Source organism: Vipera berus, assembly GCF_964194415.1.
Source record: "Vipera berus genome assembly, chromosome: 1".
Taxonomy (NCBI): Eukaryota; Metazoa; Chordata; class Lepidosauria; order Squamata; family Viperidae; genus Vipera; species Vipera berus.
Genome location: NC_138202.1, coordinates 118,266,161 through 118,282,391, shown reverse-complemented (window position 1 = coordinate 118,282,391; position 16,231 = coordinate 118,266,161). Strand labels below are relative to the sequence as shown.

Sequence of the window (16,231 nt, the reverse complement as noted above, 5' to 3'; positions counted from 1 at the left end):
ACTCATCAAATTTGCAGATGATATTAAACTGGCAGGAATACCCAACACCCCAGAAGACAAGCTCAGGATTCAAAAAGATCTTGACAAACTTGAACAATGAGCCTATCCAACAAAATGAGTTTTAATGTGGAGAAAAACAAAGTTTTACATTTAGGCAGGAAAAGTCAAAGATATAAGTACAGATTAGGTGAGACCTGGCTCAGAAATAGTAACTGTGAGAGGGACCTTGGAGTCCTAGTAGACAATCACTTGACTATGAGCCAGCAATGTGCAGCAGCAGCCAAAAAAGCTAATACAATCCTGGGTTGTATAAACAGAAGCATAGAATCAAGATCATGCAAAGTATTAGTACCGCTTTATAAAACCCTAGTGAGACCACACCTGGAATACTACAACCAATTTTGGTCACCACACTACAAAAAAAGATGTTGAGACCTTGGAAAAAGTTCAGAGAAGAGCAGCTAAGATGATCAAAGGCCTGGAGACTAAAATATATGAAGAATAGCTGCAGGACTTTGATTTGGCTAGTCTAAAGAAAAGAAGGACTAGGGGTGACATGATAGCAGTATTCCAATATTTGAGAGACTGCCACAAAGAAGAGGGGGGTCAAATTATTCTCCAAGGCACGAGAGGGCAGGACAAGAAACAATGGTTGGAAACTGATCAAAGAGAGAAGCAACCTGGAATTAAGGAGAAACTTCCTAACAGTGAGGACAATTAACCAGTGGAACAGCTTGCCTCCAGAAATCATGGGCCCTCCATCACTGGAGGTTTTTAAGAAGAGACTGGACAGTCACTTCTCTGAGATGGTATAGCTTCTCCTGCTTGAGCGGAGGGATGGAATAAAAGACCTCCAAGGTCCCTTCCAGTTACTATCCTGTTCTGTTCCGTTCCGTTCCATTCCATTCCATTCCATTCCATTCCATTCCATTCCATTCCATTCCATTCCATTCCATTCTATTCTATTCTATTCTATTCTATTCTATTCTATTCTATTCTATTCTAGGGAAGACTTTTTTCAAGCCTAACTGCCCACCAATCCCATAAAGGCTGTTCTATGCGTAGTCTTTCCCTGCTTGCACCTGACCATGGGACCAACATGTTCCAGCAATCTCTTTTTTTCTGCCATGTCATGTTCATCTAATCTTCTGCCCATGCCTGAAGCAACCTAAAATATTCCTTAATTGTTCTGATTTAACAGTAGTGCCTTCCAGTTTCAACCGCTAACAAGGCTCAGTAGTTTTCCTGTTGGACATTCTGACATATTTCACTGGCCAATTGGTGCTGAAGTCAGTTGACCCCATTGGGTGACATTAGCCCATCATCTTATTGGCCACTTTAGTCTGGTTTGGACACACTCTTTCCTATCATTCCCTGGACAGTTTCTGGGGGGCATTCAGCAGCTGAGCAGCAGTTGCAATTGAGGGACTGTTCAGTAGAGACACATAGAGAAGCTATTTTCCCTTTGCCACTCCTTGACCTCTCCAAGTGCTTTGGAATGTGGATTTAGCACTTTACCATGCAAATGCCTCTTCTTCTCAAAACTTTGTTTCCTGTCTATGAATGTAGAGTATGAAAACCTCAAGTGGGAAGCTATGCAATTCATGCAAAATATAAATACGGGTGCCAAGAAGTTCAACACTTTCAAACCTGAACCAATTGCTGAAGATAAGCACAGATGCGCAGGGGTGTCTGCAGATGGAAGTCAACAGTGTCAAAGTGGTGGGTGCAACCCGGCCATTGAAGCGCTGCCCCCTTTGGATGTGCACTGCACACTCTGCATGAATGAAAAAGAGCTGCAGCTGCAACCTCTCCATCTTATGCACCAAGATGCCATCACTTGTGCATCTTCAACCTTATTTTTGCAGCCTTAAAGACTAGAAACACAGTTGCTCATGATGCCAGAAAAGAGAAAATGCTCAAAATAAGGGCATCGGGAGCTGCATTCAAAGTCAAATAAAATCATAGAATGACTTTTGGCTTGGTACATAGAACCATCACAACTGAAAGTATGAATGACTTTGCCCTTAAAACTACAGCCCAGCCCGCAGATGTAGCAAATCAGCTCCTCTCCAGCAGCTTCTTTTTCCAAGCAGCAGAAACTCTCCACAGAGAGAGAGAGAGAGGGAGGGAGGAAGAGAGAGGGAGGGAGGGGGAGAGAGAGAGAAAGAGAAAGAGAAGGCAAATGGTTCCCCCCCCCATTTTTGCCCAGCCACTGCACTGCTTTCCTGCCTGAACTCAGGTGCAAAGGCCTGAAGAGGGTCTGGGCATCCGGTTCCCACCAGCAGGGCCCAGGCTATTCCACCCTTGCAGCCACATTGCCAGCACGTGACCGGAAACCCAGCAGCTTCTGATCTCTATCCAGCTGCTACAGTAGCAGCCCCAGGCTGAGATGGCCGCAGCGCCTCTTCACTCCTGCTCTGGGCTCCCCGGACTCCGCTTCTCCCTTGCCCTCCTGGCCTTCTGGTGCAGTAAGTGCCCTGAAAGGGGCCTGGGCCCCTTCCTTCATCAGAGCCCCATTTTCCTTCAGAATTCACTGTCCTCCCTTGACCTAATTCTTTCAGAGTCTCTTGGGCTCATCTCTAGCTTCCTCGGCTGATTTTTTTTCTCTTTCTCCTTCTTCAGCAATTATAGGTAGTGGCTCTGCCGTGACAGTGACCCAGACTCCAAACTTCGTCAATGGCTCAACTGGGAAAAATATTTCCTTCAGTTGCTCTGTGGATGATGCAGGCTACAACATTTTTTTGTATCGCCAATTGCCTGAGAAGACAGAGCTGGAAGTCCTTGGGTACCTTTCCACTTTCGGCAGTGAACTTCAAGATAGCACTAAGAAGGAGAGGCTGAAAGCAAAGTGGAAGGACGCAAAAAAAGATAAAATGCATTTGGATCTGCTAAGTCTTCAGGCAAGTGACACAGGCTTTTATCTCTGTGCTGCCGTGTACACAATGAATGAGGTAGGAACTGAGACTGATAGAAAACTGAATATCAGAATAAGCTTCCCCAGCTTTTCTTAATTTCTTCTCATGTCATCTCCATGCAGGTCTCCAATTCAGATTGCTGAGGCCGCTCTGGAAACCTCACCTCTACCCACCCATATCCAATCATAGTCTCTCTGGATATACTATAACTCCCAGGCTGGTTAGGGATAATGCCAGTTGTACTCCAAAGCATCCAGTGTGCATCTGATTGGGAAGGATCCACCCAGACAGCTTAGCACAAATTCATTTGCATTGTGCTAGCATTAGCTCAAAACAATTCTATAAAAATTCCATGGTATGAAATATAACATCAATTCCCACATTATTCCCAGCCATGATGTACAGTGGTTTTCTTGTTTGGGCTTAATGTGTGGTGAATTCAGCCCCTATGGTTCTTATACATTACTATATTAATGATGGTTTTTCTATATATCATGATTAAATACACAAGACCTATGCTATATGTAAAGCTGGTCATCAAATGCCTATTTTGTTCTTGTATATGATGGTGGGCCTCTGCATGTGGGCAAATACATTATGTCTTCCACTAAAGAACCTTAAAATCAGCCTTCATAGGTCTACAATTTGAGGTGAGGAAGGTTTGCTTGAGCAAAACTTATATAAGCGTGAACAATGAAGAAGCGTGTTTGTATTCTTGCATAATAACTTGCATTTTCTGCAGAAACGCAAAGTATTGGACTCCACATCTTTTTCTCCCAGCTGCCTCCATGTAAGGCTTATTGTATTCCATCAATCAGTGAAGAAGCTGAGCTGAAAGACAGATTCACCCCAAGTCACCCAGAAGAACCAGTGGAACGATCTGCCTGCAGAAGCGGTGAATGCTCCAACACTGGACGTTTTTAAGAAGAGACTGGACAGCCATTTGTCTGAAATGGTATAGGGTTTCCTGCCTGAGCAGGGGGTTGGACTAGATGACCTCCAAGGTCCCTTCCAACTATATTATTATTGTTGTTGTTGTTGTTGTTATTATCTTTTTGGCTAAGAATTTTCACAGTGTCAGGCTGAACCTGGGAAAGTTGTTTAGCTTGTTTAAGTAACTGGATGAAAAGAATGTGCTGCTCCAAACTGGAAAAAAAATGGCAACATTTTTTTTGCGAGCCTTTTTGCAAAAAGAATTGAATAGGCAAGATCCCACTGCTGAGAAAATTTGGTCATCCTTTGGATTTCCATTTGTATTGTGTCTCCAGAAAAGAAAGGATTGAAGCAGGATAAATTAACATATTCAGAAACATTCTTCAAATATTTGGGTTTAAGGACTGAGAGGATGCTAAGGAAAATGACCTGCAGCTCAACTTCAAACTTCTTGTCTGGGTTAAACCAATTATTTAAAGCATTGGACTTCAAATTGCTCTTTGGAGGGATGGCTTGTCTTGTTTTCATATATCTTTATTCTGACCTGTATTGTGGCTGGGAAGCTCAACAGCTGGGAGTTCAACAGCTGGTTCTCTGAGAGGGGTTGAGGATAATTCTGGGAGTGACTGCAGTGACCAGCTCATGCCTGTCCCAGCAGGCTTTTTCTACCCCTTTTTTCCTCTCCCCCCCCCCTTTTTTTTCCCCACTGTAAGATTTTTAGTAACTGTTTGTAACAAAGTGGGGAGTGGAGTTTAAGAGAAGGGTTTATACACTCTAGGAATGGAATAGGAAAGCAGAGCCTGGGTTTTGACAAAGCCTCATTTGCTTTTTAGCAAGATGGGGTCAGTTGGGCAGCAAGTAACTAAAGCCATAGATGTTGCTCAGTTCAACTTAATGGTGAATGTTACAACCTCTGGAGCCCGTTAAGACTGAGGTTTTTATAAAAGGCAGCCCGAATATGGAAGTTTAGTGGGGCTTCCTTAGTAACATATACTCATGTCCAGGTTTATTGCTGTACTCTGATCAAATGGGCTAGATATTCAGGGACTGTTGAAAGCTGAAATTCAGCAGTGTCTATGACAATTCACTGCGGCCAACTTGCCACAGCAACTCACTATGGCCAACTCATCACAGCCAACTTGCCATGGCTAACTCGCCGCGGGACAAGAATTACACTAATATCAAAGCAAAGGTGGAATAGAAGCATTAAAGAAAGGATGCAAAAGGAGGGACAGAATGAAATGTGAATGACTAAAATTAAAATGAGTTATTTTAAATACAGTAACTAAATTGAATCATTAAATTGTCCCACAGCGAGTTGTCCCACTCCAAATTCTGCAACATCTGCAGTCCAGAAGCTGCCTAACCAAAGCTTGCATGCTTACTCACACACATCCCTACCTAGGGGGAAGTCTCACTACTCGCTGAAATATCTGAACAAACATGCTAAGAAAAAGGAAGCCTGTTCAGAATTATTGATTTCCGTGATTTTTTTTTCATACACGATGGCATCACGGACAGAACCAGGAAATCTAATCAAGTAACTACGTTGGGTGGTAAAGCACACAGTTGAGTCCATGGCTGCAGGCAGGAAGTAGTGGTGGGATCAGTAGACCCAAAGCTACCCCAGAGAGGGGAATGAGAGCAGGGTGGTGTATCAAAGTTGATGGCCACCCAATGGAACGAGTTGCCCTCACTCGTGTGATGTCTCTAATCTCAGGGCATTTCTATGTGGCTTTGAGGAACTCAATTAGCTGACTTTTGCTACCTTTGAATAGAACTGTTCCCATGTCAGTAGAGAACAGGGAGGAAAGAGAATTGAGAAAGAGCTGCTCTGAATGATCAGGAAGATATGTGATGGTGGTGACAATGAAGATAATAATTGCAAGGGCCTTGTGAAATTTGGGAGTGCCGTGAGATCAAGGCTCTTTTTTCCCTTTGTCACTTCAGCGGGGATCACTATGCTTTCTCGTGCCTCACCTGAAGCCTCAGGTTCCTCCCTGATCTCATGAACTAATCCTGATCTGTTTCTCAGGCCAGCACTGAACCAGCTACAAGCATCACTTGGCATTCTGAATTAAAAGTAGCCTTTTCTGCATGGGTCCTGTCACAACAGCCATGTATACAGTATCTAACAATTTTATAATCTACGTGGGGAGCAATTAACTTAGGTGGCAGGCTTCTGAGTATTGCTATAGGTATAGTTAGAGCCAGATAAAGTCCCGGCCCTTCCTTCTGTTCCTTGGACAGCATCACCACCCCATCTCTCCTTCCACGTAAGCCCTCCTTTCCATTTTTAAATCAGATTGATTCAAATGGGAAGTTTTTCTTTTAACTGAATTGCTCATTTAAATGGGAAATATTTCTATATTAAAAAGATTGCAGTGAAGGTATATTTTCTGATTCTCCATAAGGAAAAGGGATGGTTTCTTAAAATGTAAGAAAACATGTTCAAATTTAATCAGCCTGCCACTCATTGCCAGAAGGAAAGGCTATTTTGAAATATTTTCTTTCTCAAGTTTAGCAAAACAGAATCTTATTTCTTATTATAGCAACTTCACAAAATGACTCCAAAAATGAACACGCTCAGTTTCCAGCATAGTTAGAGAAACGCCTGCTTTGAAAGATGTACTGACACTTTTATTTCAGACCAGAAACCAAAACAGACACTGAGTTTAGACATACTAAGCCAATCTTGGTTTAAATCATAGTTTATTTGGTAACCATAGTAACTTAGTCCATACAAAACACTGAAACCAGAGATGGGTGGCTCGGGATCCATTTAATGTTAGCAGCAGGGCCAGCAGATGAGTAGATGGGAACAAGTCGTGTCCTGTCCCAAAAGAGCTATGGTTCTGCAGGATTTCGGATGATGCATTTATTTTTTGTTGTTGTTGTTTTGGCAGGTATTGAAGTTAAAGCTTCCATTATAATTTCTTCCCTCCCTGTGAGTGGTGAAAGAGACCTTTGGGGGGCATGGGGAGGTCACAATTGTCTCAAGGGTCACAGGTTGTCCATTCTTCTGCATTGCCATAAAACGGTTACCCAAGCATTCAGAGACCCAGTGAAGAAGCCATTTTAAGTCTAGCGAAACCCCAGCAAACTACATCATAATTTGGCAATGATGAACCCAATCTAGCACTAACTTCCAATTGCTTGCATTCCTACTGAAAACACAAGAGTCTCACCCGGAGATGGCAAACATCTGTTTGGAAAAGCCACTTTTAAGTTTCCTCTTCATCTGCCTGCTACAGTGAAGGCAGCAACACATCTGCGCTGCCTGTACAGCCTCAGATCTCTCAGGCATCTTCCTGATAGTAGTCGAGAATAGGTTTAATTGGCAATTAAAGCTTTGACAGATTAATCACATTAGCGCCCTGCTCCAGCTGAGGTTAGTCATAACAAACGATTTTCTTCCATTGGTTTAATGGGATGTGCAGCTGAATCCTCTCTGCTTACCTGGCAGTGAAGCTCACTTGTATCAGAGGGGCTCATTTTCATGGAATTCTGGAATCCGCAATCCAGCAGACGTATGGAATTTCCTTTGTAAAAAAAACATGAGAAAGGAATAGCAGACATCCAACAATCATCCTCACTGGGGCCACTGAGCTGGTTAGCATCAAGGTCATTACTTTTAGATGGCAAGATCTGTTTAACAATCAAATCTACTTACTCATACACCATTCAACTTTAATGGAAAGATGAAACTTCACCCATGTTTAACTGTTGCTCCTTCAGTTGCTCACTCCACAAACTCATTCGGACAGTGACTCATGCCCTTATCACCACACAATTAGACTACTGCAATCGTCCGCGTGACGTTTCGTTTCATATGAGCTAGAAATTGCCATTGGTTCAAAATGTAGCAGTTTGGTTACTGGCAGGGACAGCTGGCTTAGCAGCCTAACTGCAATTACTGTACAGTATTGGTAGCCAAAAGGTTAAATCTATAAAGTTCTATATGTCTTGTTTCTTGCTTGCTTTCAGAACTGTCTTTCAGAACTGGAATTGGCTGTCCTATATATTTATTTCAAATGGTTGAGGGAATGGGGAGCTAGGGGAAGATGTTCTCATAGGTGGCCCAAATATAAGGGAATAGCTTAGCCCAGCCTGGCTTCTACAAAACTTTTGAGAATGGTCCTGTGCAGACAGGCATTTAGGCACTAGTGGTGGGATTGGACCATCTCTTTTCATTTTGCTATATTGTTTTGGTGAATAGAATTGGATTCTGGTTGGAAGTTAAATTAATCAGGTAATAAGGGTCTGAATTAATGAAAGTATAGGAGTACAGTGGCATTTTAAATGGTTAGTGTACTTTTTCTTATGTAAACCTCCTGGAGCCTTTATCAGGATACACATTCTACAATAAATCAAGGAATGATGTAAGATCTCTAAATGATCATCAGTGATGCTGTCATGGTAAACACAACCATCTCATTCTGGAAAAATAGGCTGGATCTAGGGGATCTAGAGATCTTGGCCTTTCAATATGAGCAGTAACAATATTATAGGAATTTGACAATATGAGGCAGAAATAACATTTGCTAGACCTACCACTGCAAAACTTCAGATCACCACCAACACAGTAATAAAAAGATAAAGAAACCTCTGGTCATTACAGATTTTTCCAGCCTGGATATGTTTACCCTAAACATTTGACAGCTGAAGCTCTGGTGAAATCCTCTGAATTATGAACAGGGGCACTGACGGAGGTTTCAGATTATATAGCCAGCAAGAAAGACCAAAGTGGAATCAATGATCAGACATACAAGTGTGGTGCTGGGCTCAAGGTGATGTTCAAGAGTGGAAGTGGAGAGAATCAGATTCTAGTAGAGGACCTCCTGCTTGGGCAGAGGTTGAACTAGAAGACCTCCAAGGCCCCTTCCAAGTCTGTTTTTCTGCATTGTGTATTCTGTTTTCTATTCTGCCTGGAAGCTCATTAGGTAACCTTGGGCTAGTCAATCTCTCTCAGTCCAGGTTGTTGGGACAATGGGAGGAAGGGGTACTATGTACATGAACAACTGAAGAAAAGGCAGGATATAAATTTAACAAGCAAATTAAACTAAATTTGGATGCAACCTTTATCCAGCAGAGGACTGCACTTAACTGCACTTGAAATAGTACTCCGGTTAATGGGCAGGCCAGGGTACCCAGAAAATTGCATTAAATGTCAATGAAATATAAATCAAATTAAATTAAATACATAAATGTAAGTCATTCCATGAATTTAATAATTTTCTCCCTCTGTCACATTAAAATAACTTGGCAACAATTTTTCAAGGGACTCTGAGACTGCATCTAATCTGTGGCTGTACATCATTCATTGTCTATGTTCATGTTGAACTAAAAAAAACTACGTTTTACAAACCAGAATGACAAAGCAGAATGCGAAAGAGACATGTGTGTCATGATATCACACTATTTTCATGTGCTAAGCAAACACAGTTCATCATATTTCAATTGGCTCTAAGAAGATGAGAAAATGAACTTGCACCTGACCTATGATCAGGACCCAGTTAAAGAAGGCTATCTCAACCCAGATACAGAATGTGTGGCAGACTACAGCTATCATCATCCTCAGCTAGTACACTGGGAGTGATGGGTTTGGGGATCCTCTTTCCTCCTTTGATGCAAAGGGGATTGTGGTATAATGCTTTAAACTAGCCTTGCAAACAGGGCTACCTCTTTGGGAAAGGCCCGTTTAAAGCATTCTACCGCAATGCTTTTCCACCACTTTATTTATTATTTTATTTATTTTATTTTTGGGACTTATATGCCGCCCTATCTCCCGAAGGACTCAGGGCGGCTAACAACAATAAAAACAATACAAAAGTTAAAAGAAATTAAATAAACAGCCCCAATGAATAAATTAAACTAAACAATTAAAAATTAAAAAACATTTTAAAAAACCCTGTCGTCAGTCCAGGTCAGCCTGATGGAAAAGAAATATTTTGAGGCCGCGGCTAAAGGACCGGAGATCCGGGGCCATCCGGAGCTCAAGGGGGAGCTGGTTCCACAGGGCTGGCGCTCCCACAGAGAAGGCCCTCCCCCTGGGGGTCGCCAGCCGACATTGTCTAGCCGACAGCACCCTGAGGAGGCCTTCTCTGTGTGAGCGCACTGGGCGATGGGAAGTCGTTCCAGGCAGCAGACAGTCCTGCAAATATCCCGGGCCTAAGCCATGTAGGGCTTTAAAGGTAAGTACCAGCACCTTAGAGTCATAGACTTGCACTGCAACAAAACACAGCACTGCTGCTTCTAAATTCTATAATCCAGCCAAACATTCCTGCATCCTCTGCAAAGAAATTATGTTTCCAGTCCATAGTGCCAAAGTCTGAATTCACAAAATTCAACTAACTTGTTGCCCTCTCCTCATTGTTTGGATTTCTGCAGCCTCCTAGCTGTAAGTATGTTGGAGCAGCAGATAAAAGTGCTGCAATGGGGCTTAGCTGCGGAAATGACTGAGATACTTTCTAGAATCAGGGGTTTCAAACTGCCGGCCCACTGGCTGGCTTCATCATACCTAAGCCCCGTCCACCCCATTGCCAGCAATGCAGAAAGAGTCGCGATATGTCACGACACGTCACGTGCCGTGGCGAATTTGACACCCGTGTTCTAGATCCTTCCTGGAAATGGCAGAATGTAATGGGATCTTGACTAGGGCTACCAGACCTGACCTATAAAAATCCAGACAATTACAAAAAAAAAACAAAAACCACAACCCCATGATTCAACAACCATGGCTTAGCATTATGCCATATGAGAAGGCTCTAAGAGTAAAGGCAGGACAATAAGCGATGGATGGAAACTAATCGAGAGAACCAATCTAGAAATAAGGATAAACTTTCTAACAATGAGAACAGTTAATCGGTAGAACGGCTTGCCTTCAGTGCTCCCAACACTGGAGGATTTTAAGAAGAGACTGGACAAGCATTTGTCTGAAATTGTATAAGGCAGGGGTAGGCAACCTTGGCTCTTTTATGACTCATGGACTTCAACTCCCAGAATTCCTGAGTCAATTTTGGGAGTTGAAGTCCATGAGTCATAAAAGAGCCGAGGTTGCCTACCCCTGGTATAAGGTTTCCTGCCTGAATGGCCAAGATCTTCAAGGTCCCTTCCAACTCAGTTATTCGGTTAAACCTTCAGCAAGGCTTCATGGCCTGCCACTCAGGTTTCACTTTTCAACTAGCAAAGAGGAAGCATGTCTTTTCCTTAAAGTAGTGATGGATAGAAAAACTCTCCTTCATTTTTCCTTTACCAGTTTTCATTTAATTTGACGAGAGGGCGATGAGGAATTTTGGAAACATTCCCAAGAATGGAATGTAGCATCCTTGCATTTATTTAGCTCAGATGCAGGCGAGGCTGAAGAAGACACAGCCTCTTTCGTTGACTATACAGCTGGCTCTCTCATCTGATCTGCAGTCTCCTTGACTTTCCATTGCCCAAAGGAAGACTTTATAAATCAACTCCTCCTATTATTTGTTTGCTTCTTTGTTTTTAATAGTCCTGCTTTCCACTCCTGGTACTCTGGAGGAGGAGACCTACACCCTTGAGAAATGGTTAGAAAATTTATCTTGCTTTGAGAAAAAAAGTGAAGACATTTTCCACCTAATACAGTTGCCAACAAAATGCTTTGGTTTAAAAAGTAGCATTACAGTCTGTTCTATTTTGAACTTTAATATGAGTCAGAGTGGAGAAAGGTCCAAACCTTTCCCTGATATTGCTTATAAATAATGTACCCATAGACGCTTCAAGATAGAAATTCTCCTTTATTTTTCTGCCTCTTTCATTCCATTTTCATTTCTTTTCAAAAAAGAGGACACCGCTCTATTTCTTTAAACTGATTTTTTTTTACACCAGATTGAAAGTGACAATCTTTAGACTTTGTGAATTCCAGATCACCAAAATACAAATAAACTATTCAAAATCTGAAGATGAATTTTCAGGAATGCAAGCCCAGCAGTAGTGATTTAAGATTTTTAATGTGCTATATGCAGGGGGCTGGGCTTTAAAGGAGTAGAGAATTCAGAATGCACACAATTTGATGTGTGATCATAAACGATCATCTCAACTTTTAAAGTCATGACAGGAAATTTGATAAGGGTTATGTAGTTTGCTGGCAGGTTGGGAGAGAATATTAAATTATCCAAGGTGGTAAAAAACTAAGGGTGATTTATAAAAAACTGCAAAAAAATCTTTAAACTGAATGAATGATCAACCAAACGATAATGAGATACAATTTAGATAAATATAAAACTATGAATATTGGGGCAATGCTGTCTCCCATCAAATATACTTTCATGGGGTCTGAGCCATCTATAACTAACCAGAAGAAAGATCCTGAGGTCATAATATTAGCTCCAAAAAGATATTGACTCAGTATGGCAGCTCTGGAAAAGACTCAGGATTGGTCGGAAAGGAACAGAAAATAAATGCTAACACTGTATTGCTCTTAAACAAATGAGTATCTGGAACAGTGTGTCTACTTCCAATTGCTATCCTTGGAAAAAAACATAAGAGCTGGAAAAAGTGCTGAAGAGAAAAGTTTAAATTATCAAATGGCTCAAATTGCCTTTTTTACAGTACAAAACTATAGGATGAGGAGTCTGATTGGAAAGAGAGTTAAAACAGGCCAAAGGAGTGGAGAAAAAGCTTTATTGAATAATTAACTTCTGGAATCCATTACTGCAGGACATAGTGAAGGCCAATAACATGAATTGAATAAATTCTTGAAGAACAGATCCATCCAGCTTGAGATAACTCCATAGTATTTCCAAGTTGGAGCCCCATACCTCCATTTGACAGTTTCAAGAGGGCAATGACAAGAGAAAAGTACCTCTCAGGTTAGCGAAAATGTTTAAAAGTATGTCTAACAATTGTTGGAAATGTAGACAAAAACCAAGCACATATTATCATCTTTGGTGGACATGCCCTAAAGCCAAAAGATTTTGGTCAAGAATACATATATGGTTAGATAAAATGACTAAAAAAACACATAGATTTTAAGCCAGAATTATTTTTGTTAGGTACAATTGTAGGAAATTATGAGAAGGAATGTGTGTATTTAACTTACATGTATTAACTGCAGCGAGAATTGTATTTGCTCAACATTGGAAAGATGAAGAATTACCAGAGGAGGAAGAGATAATTAAGAAAATTATATATTGTGCATAAATGGACAGACTGACACTGAAAATGAAGGAGAAAGAAGATTCAGAATACTTTAGAACATGGGATACATTTTATCAATGGCTAGAAAAAGGAGACAGAGAAAGGAGTTTAATACGTATTAGTAAACTACACGTTGGAACCCAGACAATATGCTGCTGATAAAATATTAAGGATTTGTGACTATAGAAAATTAATAAAATATTGAACAAAAAAAGAGAGAAAAGTACCTCTCTGTTTCTTGTCCATGTGGCTACAGGTCAGGATAAGCCATAACTGAAATCAAAGTATCAGAACTATTCAAAATTAGTGTTTACCAAATTAATACCTTCTTTCATGAAGAGTTTGGAGGATCCTATCATTCAAAGGCATTTGTAGTCATTGTGGCTGAGGAAGGTGAGATTGGCCATCCAATACATCTAGAAGGTACCAGACTGGGAACAGCTTATCTAAACTGGGGTTTATATCTGGACACTCTTTATATCAGAATGGGCAACCGGGCACACACCAAATTTGGTGGAATACTATTCCCCAGTCCCACGGTGTTGGCCAAGCTAGCTGGGCTGATGGGAATTTGAGGGTAAAGGGTTTCCTTGTCCTGTTTTGAATAATTCTTTAAGAAGAGTTGATTTGGGGAAAAAATCCCAGGAAATATAAATAATACAAAAAAAAAGAAACGAACTCCATTTGTTATTGCCAGATTTACTACAGCAGAACACTGCAAAATACATCTTTCTTTAAATAAATGGTATTTACAAGTGTGGGAAATAGCATGGGCTGAAAAATTAACACAGCAGCACAGTCTCTTGAAGAAACCTTTAATTAAAGGATCATCTTATTCCTACTTGATCTCCATTTTTCTTTGTTCCAGCCCAATGAAAAGTGAGAAAGAAATTATGTACTGTAATTACTAAATTATTTTTAGTAAAACCAATAAAGTAATTCCGATTTGATTAACTTGGTTCACCTCAGTGGTTTTCTGGATACAAACATTGAATATGAATGTTGAAAATTATATATCTTTCTTTAAAAGTAGAAACATATTTATATATACTAAGACCATGATTTTGCTTTTTGCTTTTGTATAATTCTGCTTATGTGGTTTTTAATTCTTGTGTCTTGTTGAGCGCATCTTTAGATAACTTTAGAAGTCATCTTCCAAACTTTTTCTCTGCCATTTAAACAAGATCAAAGAAAAAATCATGGGGATGATGGCAGTTCACTGATGGAAATAGTTTTTCAAGATACATTCACCTGTTGTATTTTGAACCCAAGCAAAAATATATCCAATCTTTCAGACTTTTCAGAATCATTAAGGATCAACTTTCTAGTGGAGGACATTTTTTATTTTACCAGCTGAAAGGACTGCTGCTATTTCCTTTTGCTGCATTAGCTTCTGTTTTTCTTGTTTTATTGTTGCTGACTCTTACTACATTGTTCGCCATTCTGGGAACAGCAATTTATATTGAAGAAATGTTGTGGTACAAATTAGTTAATATATCTTTCATGGATATAATAAAGAACTATTTTTGATTTTGGGAAAACAGCCAGCTTGGTTAGTTCTTGATTTATTTTTTTTACCAAACTGCATTATGAAGAAAATTAGAAATGTGTATGCATATCAAATACTTTTCCAGGAGTTCTCCTATTCTGCATATATGCCCAAGTAAGAGACTGAGAGAAAGAGAGAGCAAAGACTTTTCAGTAAGAGCAACCATTGTCCTTTCCAATGGCAGCCCACTCAAGGTCAAAGGGCTTTATTTGTTTATTTATTTCAATTTATATAGCCATCCATCTCACTTATGCAACTCTGGGTAGCTCACAAGTATAGAGCTGGTCTAGTTCCATCTGGCATGCTTCCAACATCTAGTCTCCTCTTTCTGGATCACACAGCATGGTCAGTGTCTCGAAGGGGGAGCAAAATGTTGATGCCTGGGATTTTGTTTTCTCATTCTCATTGCTTTGCTTTAGTCCCAATCCCTGCAGATCTTGTCCGATTAGTTGACTCCGTGACCAGTTTTCTCTTCCTAATCACCGGTCAGCAGTAAATTCAGCACTGCAGATTGCTAGCCAATTGCAGAACAAGGCACCACAGCTGTCAGTCCAGATGGACATTGCAACTATCATCCTTGCCAATTCCCTAGGTAAGCAACTTTAGGACTTTCAATTACAAGAAGAATACCTTGGGAAAATAAAACGGGTGAGCTGCATCACTTGCTGAATGGCAATCAGAGTGGCAGTGTTGCATTAGCAAAACTTAGAAACCTACAGTAGTGCATTGTTTCAAAGGGGTAGCTACATGCTGCAAAGGAAACAGTGACACCAGCAGGAACACAATTTGTTACAAAACAAATTGTTAGACACTTACAGGTAATCTTCAACTTACAACCATAATGGAGCCTGCCCATTAATGGTCGTAAAGCGGATCACCCACACAACTGACCCAATTTTATGACTTTTTCTGCAGTCGTCATTAAGCAAATCAGGGTACTTTTGCAAAAAAAATTAGAAGTAAATGCAAAACAGTCATAAATTATCATCACATGATTGTGAGATGCTGCAAACGGCCATAAATGCAGGCTGGTTGCCAAGTGTCCAAAATGCAGTCATGTGACTGGGGGAAAGGTAGCCATCAGAACTTCGGAACCAGGTTTTAAATATCTTTTTTTTTGGTGGGGGCTTCATTAGGTTGAGGACTACCTATATATCCCTCTCCATATTTTGAGCCAGAAAAACATACCTCTTTGGCATAGGCAACTTTAATTCCACAAATGCAGCCAAACATCATGTCTGCTCAGAGTCAGTTATCCATTTTTTCCAATAACTGCTCCCAAACCCACAAGTTCATGCTTGCACACACATATATATATATTTATAACTGTTGCTTGAAAATGACCATTTAGCTATTTTGTTTTGCTGTTCTCAGGCAGCTGGCAATGCTTGATTACCCATTAGAAATACTGAGAATTGATTAAGGGCTCATCAGAAGGCTAAAACCAAGAGGCATCTGGGAGCAGTTGCCTATTCAGAAATGTAGATAATATCCTGGACTATTTAAAGAAGAGGCAGGAACATTTAGCAGGAAACAGAGTCTGAAGGATATATAGAAATGTGCCAAGACATTCTAAATAATCACTATTTTCAAAGTTCTGAGCAGCTGGAGGCACCTAGCTGACCTTGACTGATCCTGAAAAACTCAAGGAAGGTCAGACCTG

General features: G+C 40.7%; 1 protein-coding gene across 2 annotated transcripts in view; it reads left to right on the top strand.

Moving 5' to 3' along the window:
- The window catches only part of LOC308664891 (uncharacterized protein), a 58,891-nt gene that overhangs the window by 23,934 nt on the left and 18,726 nt on the right, over positions 1 to 16,231 (top strand). The gene's annotated exons all lie outside the window — the stretch shown is intronic.